Here is a 15,060-nt window from a genome sequence, read left to right as displayed (position 1 = left end):
AAGGAATTCTCAATATATATAAAAATAAGCAGGGCTAAAAGAACTACTTGCCTTATAAAGGAAAGGAAATATTTGGTAACATGTGGCAAAGGGTGAGTAGTCATGAAGGAGTTAAACCTTTAACTTTTTTTGAAAGTGTGGAGTCCTAACCACTGAACTGCAAGGGAATTTCCATTTTTAACTTTTTGAGAGTTTTGTTACAATGCACACCCTCAATATTAACATAAAAATTTAAAATAATAGAATATACCAGACAATAACCCTCCCCTTTCTTCTTCAGGAAAGGAAGCAAACCATGAGAATGAAGAACAAAACATAAGCAATTGCACCAGAAAGGAACCCTTTACCTAGCATTCTTTCCCTTCTATCCTTCCCAAAGGCAGAGAAGAGCAATCAGCTGCAAACACTAGCCCCACCAGGTGGTTCTACTGACCAGTTTCACACTGAGAAGAAAGGAGCAAAACTCATCATGGTTTTTGAAGTCTGACACTATTTTGAAACACTTCTCTGGTAACATTCGATAGAAATGGTCTCTGGAAGTGTAGACTCTGCCCTTTACCTTTGTTGAAACTAGGAATTTTATTCCTGTTTCATTGATGGAGAGATTTCTCCCACTCTCCACCCAACAGTCCTTCAGAAGAATATATTTCCTTAAAAATTTTTTTTAATTTATGTATTTATTTTCAGAAGAATATTTCTTATAATTACATTCCACAAGTTTAACAAAGCACTTTGGAATCCATTAAGTAATATTTCTTAGAGAAAGCTTAAGCCACAAACCTCCTAATTAGTACCACCCCACCAATGGCAACACACTCCAGTATTCTTGTCTGGAGAACTCCATGGATGGAGGAGCCTGGCAGGCTACAGTTCATGCTATTGTCTAAGAGTCGGACACAACTGAGCAACTTCACTTCTTCACTTCACTTCACTACCCAATCAGAAGCCATTATCATCCAACTGATATCAGGCCCCTAATTCTTTAGCTACTCTAACATAAAAGAACCAGCTCCCCAGTTGGTGGAGCTCTTCTCTGTGATTATGATGTTAGCAAGTTGATGCTACCTCAAGTGGAATGAACGTATATGACTTAAGTATAGATTTGAAGTTATTTTTAATTCTGCTTTGTGTCAGGGGTAGTGTCAATGGAGATTTTTAATGCTCAAAACAGTAATAATTATGTTGTATCATTGTGCTTCTTAGATATCTAAGTAAAGTTAGTGAGTTGGTAGTTTGAGTGTTAAGCACAATAAAATGATCTGACCTAGAGATAGGATCTTTGTATGGCTGTTAGAATAATTGATGCCATCCTGGGCCCATAGAGTTCCTCCAGTTCTTCCACTGACCCTACTCAGGACTCTACTTTGTGGCAGATTACTTATCTGTTATCAAGGGCTTTGTAGTTAATACATATTGTTTAATAAACAGGTGACTGAGCGTAGCACACACTCCACAGGACCAGGTGACTTCTGTGTTCTGTTAGTACCCAAAAAATGATGAGACCTTTGCTGACATAATCCTGGCACCCATGAAACTGGTTACTCATTCATAAATTTTGACATCGGAATGCATATCTTATTTCCAAGCATGTACTCCTATACCCTAGGTTGACTATAAAACAGTCCCAATGGCTTCTAATTGGTGTGGAATGCATTTGCGAATGCTTTCCTATTATCCCACTCTGATCCCACCCTGTGAGTATGTTATCCTATGATAAACTGATCCATTGGTTATATGCAGCTGCCTTCCTCATTTTTCAATCTCAAGATGCCCTCTCACTTTGGTGGGTACTTTTTGTTCCCTCCATCCTCCAACAGCCCTCTTCTGAGAAAATAAAACACAAGATTAATATTTTGAGATATTGATGCTTTTCTCCTCTGTGTATTTTCCTTTATTTATTTATTTTCAGAACTTTCCCCTAGCCATCTCCATCCCAGAAGTTGGTCCAGTTTAATTTTCTCAGGGAAGGAGAGCAATAGCAGAAAACACTGATAGTCTCTGGCTAAAACTCAAACTCACTAAGAAGATTAAGTGAGATGCCTCTGAGGGTAAACACCACAATAGAGGGAGTGCCTTATAGTCTAAAATCATAATTAAAAGTTCCTTTTGGCGGGGTGGGGCTGGGAGGAAGCTGGGAGTCTGAAGAGTTAGGAAGGTTCCAGAAGGGAATGGTCATAGCCTCCTAGTGTTGGTCCCCAACTCCAAGACCCAGAGCATTGGGTCAGTCCTGAAGAGGGTCTGCTGATGATGCTATCTGAGTTCTTGAGTGTTGAGAGTTCTTGAGTGAGTGGGGAAAGAAAAGGGCAGTAAGACTCCAAAGAGATCTTAGGGGACCCAAGTCCAGTGAATAGGCAGTGGTATCACAGAGAGGCCCAGAGGAGGCAGAGACATATGAGGTGGGGCAGGGATGAACTAAAACATATTGGGATTAACTTTCCACTCTTCCTATGGAACAATGGCTTTGCTGGTGGTGGAGGAGCTCCAAATAGAAATTGAAGTAAATCTAGATTAAGTTATATTTCTTTTATATGAATCTGAGGGCTGAGAGTCCTCCCTGAGACACAGATAACATCTTGTTCTTATCAATACTACACAGAAATGCAGAAATAAATACTACACAGTAATACAGAAGAAATGAAGGGGAGGAGGAGAGAAAATCTTGAGACACCAGTGAGAGAGAAGAGTCTTAATGACCAAATTGATGTGCAGGGGAGGTAGGACTGGGGCAGAGGGAAGAAGGAAATGGCATCTATGATGAGCCCCAGGTTTCTTGCTTAGGGCCTTGGTGGTAAAAGTTGGGGTCATTTACTAGGGCTTGGAACACATGAACGAGAGAGGCTATGTGAGCCTGGGAGACTTAATGAAGGCACCTAATTCTCTCTCCTACTCATCTTTATAAAGTAGGGACAATGCTACACACCATAGGGCCCCGTCGATTTCACAAAGACCTGTTAGAATGCTGTGGGCTAGAGTTGATAACTGAGGAGAGGCTAACAGTTGAGAAGAACAACAGGTGATGGAGAACATTAGACAGGAAGGAAATCTTTAAAATGAAATTTAAAAAACTTAAATTTAAGATGAAATTTTAAAAATTTGTTCTAAGTGAATAGATCAGAGCCAGAGACGTTCCTTCCATTTGACACTACTGCTTCGTATCCATATCATGGCTCACCTTCATTAGATCTCCATCACCCGTAAAATGAGGATCGCAGTGTGGTCCCAAGACAAGAAAGGGGCAGGGCACAACATTTAAAAGGATGGCATGGTCCAAGGACAAGACACAAACTGATTAGAACCAACTAGGTCCAAGATGGTGTACCAGTGGACTTACCCTAGACCTGGAGACTCAGTGTTTGCTCATTTTAATACATCAGCAAGCGAAATGACACTCCCACAGGTGTCATGACAGTTCTAAGACTGAGCATAAGGTCAAAACATGGATGGTGGCCCAATTTCTGGAAATCCCCAACCCTTTCTCAAAATGGCTAGAATATTCCTCCCACTCATTAGCCTATGAAATTACTCACCCCTGTAAAAACTAACAACTCCATACCCTATTGCTTCTCTTGACTTCCAAAATGGTCTACATTCTGTCTCTGGAGTGTGTTTCCTCACTGAATTAACCTTCTTTCACTTTAGTATGGCGTGCTCTTGAATTTTTTCCTGTGTGCAGCCAAGATCTCACACTTGGCGGCTGTCCCAGGGACTCTGATGTGACCTGGGATGTGACCATTTTTTCATGCCCCACTCTCTTTCCTATAACAGTCCCATTTCTAAGTAGGGGCAGTCATGAGGAGGGAGGGAAGGGGACTTCAGATGATGGTTACTACTGATTGATCTGTCCTCAGAAGCATGGCAGCAGCATGCAGGATGAGTATGGAGCCAGATTAGTGCCCAGAGAGGACTGGATGCTGCAGAGGGACAGAGGCGGGAGAGACATGAGATGTGGGTGAGGGGTTGGTGCCTTGCAGATGGTTGGGGGATAGTTGTGGGGGAGGGAGTTCAGAGATCGTCTATGACCTAGGAAAATCAGGGTGGTTCAGGACTGAGACTGCCACATCAGCCCCCTCCCTGGGCCCTGGAGAGCATTATCAGACTTAGGGCAGCCCCAGGATGGCAGTATTCTTTGAGAGAAGGGCACAGGACTCACAAGGCAGGCCCTCACCACAGGGTCCTCAGCGTAGACAGGAAAACAGAAAGAGGAGATCATTGGCTTCAATGATCTCTGAGCTAAAGGGCACCCAGTCTGACCCTGGACTGTTTCTTCTTCTGGCTAATGTCATAGTGGAGTCACTAGACTTTTCTCCAAAGTAACTGGCAGGGCTTTGAGGGTAAAAGCTCTTGTTCTTGCACCTCCTCTGTATTCCAAAGCCCCAACAAGGCATGGCAAGGAAACAGTGCTGGGTAAAGATACAGGTCTCACTCAAATAGCTAGAAAGGCTAGTTTATATAATAAAAATTCAGGACAGAGGGACTGTCACAGAAAGTGGAGAAAAGGTGGTGGGCTTCACTGGTGACTCAGATGGTAAAGAATCTGCCTGCAATGCAGGAGACCTAGATCCAATCCCTGAGTTGGAAAGATTCCCTGGAGAAGGAAATGGCAACCCACTCCAGTATTCTTGCCTGGGAAATCCCACAGATAGAAGGAGCCTGGTGAGCTATAGTCCATGTGTTCGCAGAGTCAGACACGAGTGAGTGACTAACACTTTTCTCATATAAAGCATGGCCTTGAAGACAGGGGCTGGCCTTAATCATCTATTTGTAGACCATCTTGAGACATTGCTGCACCTTAGTAATGATTCATGAAAGGGAAGCTGCTACCAAAAATGATATTTAGAGGAGGTCGTGATAGCAGGGCAGTAGGACATGGAATTAATCTCTCCCCACAAATGCACCAAGAATACATCTACAAACAGAATAATTCTCACAAAGCACCAGCTGAACACTAGCAGAGGACCTGAGAGACCTCAAAGGACAGGAAGGATCCCCAAGTGACTGGGTAGGATGAAAGAAAGAAGGGGAAAATAAGAGAGGAAGCAGAATGAGACTGGTTCCCAGGGGTGGGGGGATCTGAAGGAGAGGTTCCCACATCTGGGGAACTCCCCTCACCAGCAGGAACATCAATTGGTACAGAAGGAGAACTTAGGGGGCTATCAGAGGAGAGTTCAGTAAGCGATCTGTGGCATGAAAGACAGAGTCAGACTTACACAGACAGTCTATGTCACAGCCCTGTGCACTTTATCCTGAGACATGTGTCTGCCACTGTGAGTGGGATTGGGGGCTGGAACCTGGGGTTGGAGAGCAAACCTGGGAAGGGCTGTGAGGAGACAGCCTGAAGGAGTGGGAGTGAGGAAGTTTGCAACTAGGAATGTTTTTGAAGAAAACTTGGACTGCCATAGAAGCAAAAAGTGAAATGTTTGTCACTCAGTCATGTCTGTCTGTTTGCATCCCCATGGACTGTAGCCTGCCAGGCTCCTTTGTCCATAGAATTCTCCAGGCTTTTATCAGGACATCACAGGTCCAAGCCCTGGGCCAGCATTTGAATGTCCCATGACCAGAAGTGAATAGGCTCTGGGAGAACAGATCACATCAACCAAGTTCTCAAGAAAACACATCAGCCAACACGCTTATTAATTGACAATGGCAGAGCCACCTGGCACAAGATCTAGATCAGATTATCTTCTAAATAAGTTGACCCTGGGGATTATCTTGTCTAGGGTAGAATTATGACTGTGTGTGTTGTGTGCTATTATTTAGTTGTATCTGATTCTCTGCGACCCCATGGACTGTAGCCTGCCAGGCTCCTCTGTCCGTAGAATTCTCCAGGCAAGAATACTGGTGTGGGTGGCCAGCACCACTGTTAAGTGATGCATGAGGGGCGGGGTCGCCATTGCAGCCTCTCTCCCCACAGGGTATCCTGGCCTCACAGGCACTGGCAGGGTGCCCTCCCAGGTCTGGCTCTCTCAGGCCCACAGTCTCTGGCTCCCTTACATGACTTGTTGTCACTGGAACCAGCCCCCTCACACCTGTGGCTCCTGGCTTCCCTGCATACCCCAAAACACCAGGGCCAGCTCTTTTGCACCAATGGCTGGGCACTAGGAAAGACCCCTGCTGGGGTTGATTTTCTCTCACCCATAACTGCTGACCTTCCTACATGCCTGTCAGCACTAGGGCCAGCTCTCTTATGCCCATGGCCAAGCACTGGGAAGGACACCATTGGGGCTGATCTTCTTGCACCTGGGGCCACCAGCTCCCGTATGTGCCTGTCATTGCCTGGGCTTCCATGACCCCATCCACAGAACCACCTCCACACTCCCTCCTTGAATGGATGGACTTGTGTGCTCCAAGGAAACCACAGAAGCAGACCTGCGGCGGGTGGTCCACACTCAGAGGTGGGGCTAAAACCATTGAACTCGAGGCAGCTATGCAGCTAAAGAAGGAACGCTCAAATCTCTTCTTGAAACTACATAAACAGTGAATTGAGAGTCTTGTGACCGACTTTGTAAGCTCAGTACCTATAGATCATCTATATGGACAAGTGCTCCTATAACCAAGATGATTCTGGCTTTAGTAACTGTATATCTTGTGGGTATATACATGTGGGCATTGGACCAGGGTAGAATCTAAGCTGCCTCAGTAGCACCCACAGTGGGTCTAAATCCATTATTACTGCAATCCTGGGACCTGAATCCAGTGAATCTACGCTGGTGGCCTGGTGAAAACAATGTCTGAGACACTAGGGCCAATGCTGTGATACCCACAGTTAAGTTGGCGCCAAGAGCAGTGCCAACAACAGTGTAATCTGAGAGCTCACACAAAGGGTAAAAGGTGACTCAATAGAGTATACCACATGTGAACAATTCCAGAGGAGGAATACTCAGTCACTTCCATCCCAGTGGGAGTGCTGCAATACCACCTATCTTGCACTATGGATCAGAAACACAGTGAAGAAATGACCTGGGGGCCTCTACTCCAACAAATAGGAAGCAGACTCCACCTCTGACAAGACAGTGACAAACACAGAACAAAGGGAAGGCCCTGCTCAATATGTAGGGCAGCCTCTGGTTATGACACTGGTCAAACCCCCATCAAGAGGATAATGGCACAAGCCTCTGGACCAATGTCATCCACCAGTGGGCAGACACCAGAAGCAAGAGGAACTATGATCCTGCAACCTGTAGAAAGCTGACCACAAACACAGTAAGTTTGACAAGATGAAATAAAGAAATATATTGCTGATGAAGGAGCAAGAAAAAACCTATAAGAGCACCTAAATGAAGAGGGGATACACAATCTATCTAGAAAAGAATTCAGAGTAATGATAGTGGAGATGATCCAAGATTTTGGAAAAAGAATGGAGGCACAGAATGAGAAGATACAAGAAATGTTTAACAAAGACCTAGAAGAAAATCAATTATCCTCCAACTAAAAATAAAATTTTAAAAAGATCTAGGAGAACTGAAGAACTAAAGAACAAACATAAAATAACTGAAATGAAAAATAAACTAAAAGGGATCAATTAAAGAATAACTGAGGCAGAAGAATGAATAAGTGAGCTAGAAGACAGAATGGTGGAAATTACTACCATGGAACAGAATAAGAAGAAAGAATGAAAATAAATTTCAGAGTATCTGGGAAAACATTAAACACACCAACATTGAACTATAGGAGTCTCAGAAGAGGTAGATAAAGAGAAAGGGTCTGAGAAAATATTTGAAGAAATTATAGTTGAAAACGTCCCTAATATGGGAAAGGAATTAGCCACCCAGATCCAGAAAGTGTGGAGTCCTGTACAGGATAAACCTAAAGAAGATCATGCCCAGGCACATACTAATCAAACTGTTAAAATTGAATACAAAGAAAAATATTAAAAGCAAAAAGGGAAAAGCACCAAACAACATAGAAGGGACTCCCCAGAAGATTATCAGCTGAGTTTTCAGCAGGAAGTCTGTGGATCAGAAGGGAGTGACATGATATGTTTAACTTAATGAAAGGGATAAAATTACAATCAAGAATACTCTATCAGCAAAGATTTGACAAAGAAATCAAAAGCTTTACAGAAAAGCGAAACCTGGAATTCAGCACCATCAAACCAGCTTTACAACAAATGCTACAGGAACTTCTCTAGGCAGAGGAAGAAAAATAGATCACAACTAGAAACAAGAAAATCACAAATGGGAAACCTCACTGGTAAAACAAAACCTAAAGTAAAAGCAGGAAATCATCCATACACAAATATGACATCAAAACTAGCAACCATAAGAAGAAGAAAGAACAAATGCAGGAAATGGGAAATTGAGAGGCCAGCAATTTAAACTTGAATATATATATAGTGGTTTCCCTGGTGGCTTAGTGGCAAAGAATCTGCCTACCGATGCAGAAGATGCAGGTTTGATCCCTGAGTCAGGAAGGTCCCCTGGAGAAGGAAATGGCAACCTCCTCCAGTATTCTTGCCTGGGAAATCCTATGGAAAGAAGAGCCCGGTGGGCTATAGTCCATGGGTCACAGAGTCTGATATGACTTAGTGACTAAACAACAACAGTGACACCATATATGTGTGTGTGTATATATATATATACATATATATACAAGTATATATATATACATATACATATATATATATAGAGAGAGAGAGAGAGAGAGACTGCTAACCAAAATCTCAGGGGAAATGCAAATTAAAAGCTATGATAGATACACACAAAAATAAGAAAGCAACCCAACCACAACACTAAAGATGGTTATCAAACCACAAGAGAGGAGAACAAAAGAGGAAGGAAAGAAGAAAAGACCTACAAAAACAAACTGAAAATAATTAAGAAAATGGCAATAGAAATACACATATCAAAAATTACTTTAAATATAAATGCATAAATGGATTAAATGCTCTAGCCAAAAGACATAGATTGGCTGAATGGATACAAAACCAGACTGAAAGTTGGAAAAGGATATTTCATGCAAATGGAAGTCAAAAGAAAACTGGAATAGCAATTGTCGTATCAGAAAATAGACTTTAAATAAAGATTGCTACAGGAGATAAGGAAAGATACTACCTAATGATCAAGGGTTCAATCCAAGAAGAAGACATACCATTGTAAATATATATGCACCCAACAAAGGAGAACCTCAGTGTATAAGGCACATGCAAACAATCATATAAGGGGAAATCAATATTAACACCCAATAGTGGGTGACTTTAACACCCCACTTAATCAATGGACAGTTGATCCAGTCAGAAAATAGATAAGAAAACACTAGCCTTAAATGACACATTAGACCAGATAGACTTAATTGATGTTTATTGGAGCATTCCATCCAAAAGCAGCAGAATACACTGTTTTCCCAGATGTACACGGAACTATCTCCAAGACAGATCACATCTTGGGTCACAAATCAAGCCCTGGTAAATTTAGGAAAATTGAAAACATCATGCATCTATTCCAACCACCATGATATGAAATTAGAAATCAATTAAAGGGGGAAAACTGTGTTTTAAAAAAGCACACACATTCACATGGAGGCTAAACAATATGTTCTAAATAACCAAAGAGTCACTGAGGAAATCAAAGAGGAAATTTAAAAATACCTAGAGACAAATAGAAAATTATCCAAAACCTATGGGATAGAGCAAAAGCAGTTCTAAGAGGGAAATTTATAGCAATACAATCTTACCTCAAGAAACAAGAAAAATCTCAAATAGACAACCTAACCTTATACCTAAAGCAACCAGAGAAAGAACAAACAAAACCCCAAGTTAATAGAGGGAAAGAAATCATAAAAATCAAGGCAGAAAAAAATGAAATAGAGAAAAAGAAAACAATAGTAAAGATTAATGAAAATAAAAGGTGGTTCTTTAAGAAAATAAACAGAAGTGATAAATCTTTATTAAGTCTCAGCAAAGAAAAAAGGCAAAAGATACAAATAAATAAAATTAGAAATAAAAAAGGAAAAATTGCAAAAGACACTACAGAAATACAAAGGATCATAAGAGGTTACCACAAGCTACTACATGCTAATAAAATGGCCAACCTATGAGGTTGAATAAATGCTTAGAAAAGTATGATTTTCTAAGGCTGAGCCAGGATGAAATAGAAAATATGAGCAGACAACCACAGTACTGAAATTGAAACTGTGATTAAAAAACAAAAACCCAGGACCAGATGGCTTCAAAGACAAATTCTATCAAACATTTAGAGAAGAGTTAACACCTATTCTTCTGAAAATATTCCAAAATATTGCAGAGGAAGGAACACTCTGATGCTCATTCTATGAGATGACCATCACCTGGATACCAAAACCAGAGAAGAATATCACAAAAAAGAAAATTACAGGCCATTATCACTGGTGAACATAGACACAAAAGTCCTCAACAAATTATTAGCAAACTGAAACCAACAACACATTAAAAGGGTCATAGTCCATAATCAAGTGTGATTTACCCCAGAGATGCAAAGATTCTTAAGCATATGTAAATCAATCAATGTGATACACCACATTAACAACCTACAGGGTAAATACCACATGATCATTTCAGTAGATGCAGAAAAAGCTTTTGACAAAATCCAACACTCATTTGTGATAAAAAAAAAAATTACTCTCCAGAAAGTGGGCACAGAGGGAACTTACCTCAATATTATAAAGGCAATATGAAAAACACAGCAAACATCATTCTCAGTGGTGAAAAACAGAAAACATCTCCTCTACGACTAGGAACAAGACAAGGATGTCCACCCTCACCACTTTTATTCAACATCATTTTGGAAGTCCTAGCCATAGCAATCAGAGAAGAAAAAGAAATGAAAGTAATCTAAATCGGAAAAGAAGTAAAATTGTCACTGTTTGCAGATAACATGATACTATACAAAGAAAATCCTAAAAATGCTGTCAGAAAACTACTAGAGCTCATCAATGAGTTTGGTAAAGTTGCCAGATAAAAAATCTATACACAGAACTCTCTTGCACACCTATACACTAACAACAAAAGATCAGAAGGAGAAATTAAGAAAACAATCCCATTTCCCATAACAGCAAAAAGAATAAATTACCTAGGAATAAACCTACCTCAGGAGGCAAAAGACTTGTACTCAGAAAATTGTAAGATACCAATGAAAGAAATCAAAGATGATGTCCATCAATGGAGGAATGGATAAAGAAGATGTGGTACATGTATACCATGGAATATACTCAGCCATAAAAAAAAGAACAAAATAATGCCATTTTCAGCAACACAGATGGATATAGAGACTGCCATACTGAGTGAGGTAAGTCAAAGACAATATATGATATCACTTATATATGAAATCTTACAAATGGTACAAATAAACCTATTTACAAAACAGAAATTAGGTCATAGATGTAGAAAACAAACTTATGATTATCAAGGGGGTAAGCGGGGGGGTGTGAAGGGATAAACTGGAATATAGGGATTGACATATACACACTACTCTACATAGAAGACAACTAATAATAACCTACCGTATAGCACAGGAAATTCTATTTGGTGCTCTGTAAGATGATGCTGTGAAAGTGCTGCACTCAATATGCTGGCAAATTTAGAAAATTCAGAAGTGGCCACAGGACTAGAAAAGGTCAGTTTTCATTCCCATCCCAAAGAAAGGCAATGCCAAAGAATGCTCAAACTACCGCACAATTGCCCTCATCTCACTTTCTAGTAAAGTAATGCTCAAAATTCTCCAAGCCAGGCTTCAGCAATACATGAACCGTGAACTTCCGGATGTTCAAGCTGGTTTTAGAAAAGGCAGAGGAACCAGAGATCAAGTTGCCAACATCCGCTGGATCATCAAAAAAAACAAGAGAATTCCAGAAAAACATCTATTTCTGCTTTATTGACTATGCCAAAGACTTTGACTGTGTGGATCACAATAAACTGGAAAATTCTGAAGGAGATGGGAATACCAGACCACCTGACCTGCCTCTTGAGAAATGTGTATGCAGGTCAGGAAGCAACAGTTAGAACCAGACATGGAACAACAGACTGCTTCCAAATAGGAAAAGGATTATGTCAAGGCTGTATATTGTCACCCTGCTTATTTAACTTACATGCAGAGTACCTCATGAGAAATGCTGGGCTGGAAGAAGCACAAGCTGGAATCAAGATTGCCGGGAGAAATTTCAATAACCTCAGATATGCAGATGACACCACCCTTACTGCAGAAAGTGAAGAAGAACTAAAGAGCCTCTTGATGAAAGTGAAAGAGGAGAGTGAAAAAGTTGGCTTAAAACTCAACATTCAGAAAACTAAGATCATGGCATCTGGTCCCATCACTTCATGGCAAATAGATGGGGAACCAGTGGAAACAGTGGCTGTCTTTATTTTTCTGGGCTCCAAAATCACTGCAGATGGTGATTGCAGCCATGAAATTAAAAGACGCTTACTCCTTGGAAGGAAAGTTATGACTAACCTAGACAGCATATTAAAAAGCAGAGACATTACTTTGTCAACAAAGTTCTGTCTAGTCAAGGCTATGGTTTTTCCAGCAGTCATGTATGGATATGAGAGTTGGACTATAAAGAAAGCTGAGTGCCGAAAAATTGATGCTTTTGAACTGTGGTGTTGGAGAAGACTCTTGAGAGTCCCTTGGACAGCAAGGAGATCCATCCAGTCCATCCTAAAGGAGATCAGTCCTGGGTGTTCATTGGAAGGACTGATATTAAAGCTGAAACTCCAATACTTTGGCCACCTGATGTGAAGAGCTGACTCATTTGAAAAGACCCTGATGCTGGGAAAGATTGAAGGCAGGAGGAGAAGGGGACGACAGAGGATGAGATGGTTGGATGGCATCACTGACTCAATGGACATGAGTTTGGGTAAACTCCGGGAGTTGGTGATAGACATGGAGGCCTGGCATGCTGCAGTCCATGGGGTCGCAAAGAGTCGGACATGACTGAGCGACTGAACTGAACTGAATGACCTATATTGCAGTGTCCCTGGTGGCTCAACGGTATAGAATCCACCTGCAAATGCAGGAGATGCAGGAGACATGGGTTCCATCCCTGGGCCAGGAAGATCCCCCTGAGAAGGAAATGACAACCTACTCCAGTATTCTTGCCTAGGAAATTCCTTGTACAGAAGGGCCTGGCAGTTTATGGCTATGAGACTGCAAAAAAGTTGGACACAACTTAGTGACCAAACAGCAGCATCAATGACCTACATGGGAATGGAATCTAAAAGAGAGTAGATATATGTACACATGACTGAGTCACTTTGCTGTACAGAATGAGCATACTATTGTAAATGAACTATAGTTCAACAGTATATTAATTAAAATGTCAAAAATGAAATTAGCATTCAATTTTTCCCTTCCTCCTAGCTGCAGCAGAAGGTAGGTGAAAATCTGCCGTTTTAGAGCCCTGGGTAGTCAGATTCTTGCTTTCTCAACTCATATTTCCCCAACCCACTATAGAAGGCTGGCTATGGGACTGGACATGAGTAATTAGGGGACAAAGATAGAGTCTCCTGACTTGGCACTTGTCTCTGACAAAGCCTCCTTGAGAAGTGGATAACTGAAGCTGAGTCTTTTACTTGTGATACGCTTGTGGGATCTTCAGAGCTTCCCTGCCCATCCCTCTGACCACAGGCCCTGTGATGTGGGCAGTTCCTTCCGTCCCTTTGGATGTCATCCCCCTGGGGCCCTCATGTGCTCATGGCCCATTCTGCATCACATCTGACTGTTGGGGTACCTTCAACCTCCAAGACTCAGCTCTCAGCAGCACTTAAAACCTCTTTAGTTCAGTTGTTCTGCCTCTTCATGGTCTGTGAAACACTCACACATCCTTACTCTGACAAATTCTGGGAGTCCAGTTCATTTGGGGCAACATATTCCGTCCTGCTGCCCAGGCTCCCTTGTTGTTAAGTCGCTAAGTCATGTCTGACTCTTTGTGACCCCATGGATTGTAGCCTGGTAAGCTCCTCTGTCCATGGATTTCCCAGGCAAAAATACTGGAGTGGGTTGCCATTTCCTTCTCCAGAGGATCTTCCCAACTCAGGGATCAAACTAGCATCTCCTGCATTGCAGGCATATTCTTTACCACTGAGCCACCAAGGAAGCTCGTTAGCTATTTCAAAATTTCCTGTACCCTCTCTGGCCTTTGCGAACACAGTGCAAGGTCTTCTACTGCAACCATAGAAGTCCTCTCATTACGCCTGAGGGACAGAGGCTGCCTCTAGATCCTCCCTGAAAGGGAGTAGGAACTTGGCAATAGCAACCTCCAGATAAATCTTTTCGAAATTCTTCTTCCTCTCTCCTCTCTAGATACAGGCTCTTCTATATTCTCAAGTAGGCAACAGTGCTTGAGGACCATAGAACCAGATCTGGAAATTTCCTTTGTGAATTCTGCACATTGTGAGCTGGCCTTTAACCAAACTTGCCCATGTCTCAGTTGAGACTGAGTCAGGAAAAACCCCATCTAACATGTCTGACATGAAGCTCTAGTAGCATGAGATGTCAGTTCAGAGGTTCTCAATATGCTCACTTGTTTGCTCCCTCATCACTCACACAGTGCCTGTTCTTTGAGTCAGACACCTGGAAACACCTCCAGAGACTGTCCAACTTAACTGGACAGTCAAGTATCCTTTACTGCATTCAATTTGGATTGCTTCATCACGTTTTAGGTGCAGCTACTGACTGGGACTGGGGCTTCCCTGGTAGCTCAGTGATAAAGAATATGCCTGCTGATATAGGAGATATGGGTTCAATCCCTGAGTTGGGAAGATCTCCTGAAGAAGGAAATGGCAACCCACTCCAGTATTCTTGCCTGGGAAAACCCATGGACAGAGAAGCCTGGTGGGCTACAGTCCATGGGGTTGCAAAAGAATTGGACATGACTGAGTGACTAAAAACAACAACAACAATTGATTGGGACTAAATTCAGCAGCATATGGAAGCAGTCAAGATGGCTCTGCAAATTTGGGGTGCAAATGTGAGCAACTCTCTTTTTTCCACTGGCATAGCAAGTAACCTCCAACCACTCTGCCTTTCCTTGAGGTCACACTCCTCACCTGAGATGATCTGAGAAGGTCCAGGATGTACGAGGGAGAGAGCA

At 41.9% G+C, this 15,060-nt stretch overlaps 1 non-coding gene across 1 annotated transcript; it reads right to left on the bottom strand.

Moving 5' to 3' along the window:
- Positions 1–345: 345 nt before the first annotated feature.
- Positions 346–549, bottom strand: LOC133065758 (small nucleolar RNA U3). The gene has a single exon (XR_009695011.1). It is a non-coding gene; the product is annotated as a small nucleolar RNA U3 (small nucleolar RNA).
- Positions 550–15,060: the final 14,511 nt, after the last annotated feature.

Source organism: Dama dama, chromosome 11 (genome assembly GCF_033118175.1).
Source record: "Dama dama isolate Ldn47 chromosome 11, ASM3311817v1, whole genome shotgun sequence".
Taxonomy (NCBI): Eukaryota; Metazoa; Chordata; class Mammalia; order Artiodactyla; family Cervidae; genus Dama; species Dama dama.
This window is presented reverse-complemented; position numbering and strand designations above follow the sequence as displayed.